The sequence below is a fragment of the Cornus florida genome, unplaced genomic scaffold, assembly GCF_030987335.1.
Source record: "Cornus florida cultivar Cherokee Brave unplaced genomic scaffold, ASM3098733v1 CherokeeBrave_3.0.0_Hap2_Chr03, whole genome shotgun sequence".
Lineage (NCBI taxonomy): Eukaryota > Viridiplantae > Streptophyta > Magnoliopsida > Cornales > Cornaceae > Cornus > Cornus florida.
In genome coordinates this window covers 57,911,677-57,915,600 of record NW_026775573.1, presented here as the reverse complement: position 1 = coordinate 57,915,600, position 3,924 = coordinate 57,911,677, and the positions used below count along the sequence as shown (strand labels likewise).

Below are 3,924 nucleotides of genomic sequence, written 5' to 3'. Positions count from 1 at the left end.
ATCAACACAAGAATTTTTCAAATCCTTTTTCAAATCATGCTTTTTCAAATCATATTTTAACACTTTCTCAACATGATGATCATGCACATGCAATGAAGGAGGAATAAAATGTGAAACGGGACGGGTGTCAACTTTTGGTTGCACCGGTTCACTCTCTTCATTGGACATACCTACTTGGTTGTCCACAATCTTCCCACTTCTCAAGGTTGTCACCGCATTGACATGTTCAATTGTAGGACCTTCCAATGAGGAATGAGTCTCTACAACACATTGTTGCTTTGGTGGGGCATTCAAAGGCATTTTCCCTTTCTCTCTAGCATTTAAAGTACTAGCTATTTGCCCTACTTGGGTTTCTAGCTTAGTAATGGATTGAGAATGAGAATGAAACAATTGAGTGTTCGCCTCTAGAGTGCCTAGAGTGGTCAAAACTTTCTCTTTAAATGCAGGACTCCTAGAATTTCCTTGAGAATAAGATGGTTGATTAGGAAAATGAGAATTAAAAAATTGATTACCATGTGATTGAAATGACGATAATCTAAAAACTTAGGAACCTTGGCCTTGCATTGGAGGTGGAACATACTTTCCTTGAAAACTACCTTAGGGAGGGTTTGAGCCTTCCCCTTGGCTTTTCCAAGAAAAGTTCGAATGGTTCCTCCAACTAGAATTGTAATGATTGCCATAGGGATTATTCCCTTGGTTAGCAAAGATGAAATTTGCTTGCTCATGGTTGTCATTTTGCGCATGTCCATGGGGACAATTGGAAGTAGAATGTAACACACTAGAACAATTCAGGCATAATTCATTAGATGCATGATGATGAACATGATTAGGGGAGGAAGACATTTGATTCACCCAAGTTTGGTTGACCAAAAATTGATTAAACCTTTGAGATAAAGATTTCATCTCGACGGCTATATTATTGGAATTGTCAACTTGATATAAGCGAACATTCTTCCTTCCACTTAGATTTCTACCATTTTTAGAGGATAAAGATCTATGCATGGAATTTTCACTCATACTTTCATATAATTACCATACATAATTTTTATGCTTATCAAGATAAGAACTACCTATAGATGCATCAACCATACCTTTGTGATTATCCGGTAAACTTTCAAAGAAATATTGAACTAATTGTCCCTTAAGTATGTCATGATGTGGGCACTTCCTAAACAAGTCATTAAACCTTTCCCATGCCTCATGAAACATTTCCCCATCCCCTTGAGAAAATTCACGAATGGAAGTTCTCATGGCATTGGTCTTTGAAACTGGATTGTACTTCTTCAAGAACTCTTGTTGCATTTCTGCCCAATAAGTTATCAAAAAAGGCCTAAGATTGTTAAACTAATATTTTGCCTTGTCTTTAAGGGTAAAAGGAAAAAGTTTGAGTCTTAAAACTTCTTCTGGCATGTTCGTGTATTTCACGGTGGAACACACTTCAAGAAACTCATCCAAATGTTTGTAAGGTTCTTCACTTGGAAGTCCATGATAGTTGGGAAGCATTTGAATGGTTTGTGGTTTGATTTCATAATGATGTGCTCTAAATGGAGGCAATTGAATGCAAGTAGGTGCATTGTATTTATTAGGCACATAGTGGTCTCTTAAAGCAAGAGAAGGATTTACAACCGGTGGTGCTACTCGAACACCTTGGATGCCTTGGATTATGGGAGGTTGTGGAACAAAAATTGGCCGAGGCATTCCCAATGGAATTTGACCTTGTTGTTGTGGTGGAATGAATGGCATACCTAATGGTACTTAGATGTTTTCATGATGTACATTAGGGTGGAGGATGCCTTGTTGGTCTATGTAACTAAGGTCCTCCACATGGTCATTGTTTTGCTCCTCCATTGATGAAATGGAGCGATGAGAACTACCCCTTCCCTTAGGATTACGAACAACCGATTCAAGATGAAAATTAAGAGGGACAAAAGTAGGATTCAATAACCTACGACCATGCATGCACTTGCAAAGACAATAACAAGAAATAAGTAAGTAACAAACACTTCGCCCCCACAACAAATCAATTAACAAACATCCTCCACATACAATGATCATATTCTCCTATGCTTGAAACAATATGCACAGAAAATTAAAATGCCTCCACGCGAGCTCATGATCTATCTAAGAATGTAAAAACATGCCTCCACGCGGGCCGACGATTTAACTAGAGATTGAGTTAGAAAAATCTCACAAAGGGTCCTTAAGCAACTTCAATTTAACTTTTCAAATTTCCAAGCCTTACAATGCTTTTCAATTTTTAGAATTTAGCCTTTAATGCTTTGTTTAGCTCCACTTAGCTTCCTTTGCTCCTTTTGCTCGATTTCCTTGCTCAATGCTCCTAGCCAATCAAGAACAAACACAATAAGTAACCAAAGATAAAATAAAGAAAAGGCACGATCAAAAGAGTACTAATTCCTATTTGTTTCCAAAACACGGCGTTGCCAATTCAATCCCCGGCAATGGCGCCAAAAACTTGGTGTCGTCGTCACCACACCAGCTTAAAATGATGCACTAAGAGTGTGAGTGTGCAATGTGGCCAAGTTTTAAATTTATAAAAGCCACTACTACCTCTAACTAATATATAACTAGGGTGAGTAGGGATTGTCCCAAGGGATTGTGGGCGAACATGCAATGGAAACAATGTATAGGGTTAGTAGGTCGAGTGATCAAAGATTGGTTGGTTTGGTGGATTAAACTACAATGCAATTGATTAAAGCAAGTAATAGGTAACAATTTAGAAAGTAGGGAAAAAAATATAGAGGAGAAGACTTGGGGTACTAGAGCTCACCACTAAGCTTGACTTCACTAGACACTAGCAATTGTATATTATGGGGAAATTAACTTGTAACTTGTGTATGTGTGTGACATTAATTGAAACTAGGCATGGATGGCAAATAAGCATAGATTGTCAAGCCAAATCAAATGGAAAACACAACCTATCAAATGAGACCAAAATCCATTCAATTAAACCACAATTTATGCACACACAACTATCTAGAAACATACACCTTATGCATTCATAAGTATGGAACACCAAGGAATAAGAATAGATTGTCCACCTATTTATGAATCTAAAACAACTACACTACTTCTACACTAAAAACATGGAAATTAAACTAAGTAAGCTAAAGGTGTGGCATAATCCAGCAAGAAACAAGTGTGAACCATCAAATAAATTGCATTAGTGTTCAATAAAGCTCTATGTTTTGACCATCTATAGTTTAATTTCATCCATACACATAGATATGCATAAACTTCACTAAATCTAGAGAAAAGCACATGAATCATCCATTCTAGCATATATAGACATATGGATAGAAATAGATAATCAATTGGAAGCATTAATCCACACACATCAAGTAGAAACCACAAGATATATATATAAATCCAAGATCAAAACATTTGTTACAAATAAATCCCCACAAATATACAAAGAACTAAGTTTAGGAAGCAAACTTAGGGGCTATGCTAGCCCCAAGTAGATGTCTAGCCACTCATTGAAGTAGTCATCCAACCCTTAAGGGATATCTCCATGGTAGGAATGACCACATTCTTGATGGAAACCCTAGAAGAATGGAAGAACTCCCAAAATGTAAAAAGCTCTCTCTCTAGTCTCTAGCTTCCTCTCTAAGATATGAGAAAAAATGAATGATACAAATTATGCAAGTTATGAATATGCTCTTAAAATATCTCTAAATCCTTATATAGGTAGGTCAAGTGTCACACCCAATGGTCTGGGCTCGCACACCAAGGTCCTTCTAATGATTGCACCTTGAGCCAACTTTTAATGAGCTAGAATTTATCTTTTTTCGGACTTGAGGAAGTTCAATAGATCGAACTGGCTGAGATCCATCGAATACTGCAGAGATCGATCATCTTTGGCGGCGCCTTTTTGAATAAAGACAAATCTCTGAGATATTTTGG

General features: G+C 37.2%; 1 pseudogene; it reads left to right on the top strand.

Annotated features, from left to right (window-relative positions):
• The first annotated feature begins 1,147 nt into the window (after positions 1–1,147).
• Positions 1,148–1,245, top strand: LOC132302096 (small nucleolar RNA R71; annotated as a pseudogene).
• Positions 1,246–3,924: the final 2,679 nt, after the last annotated feature.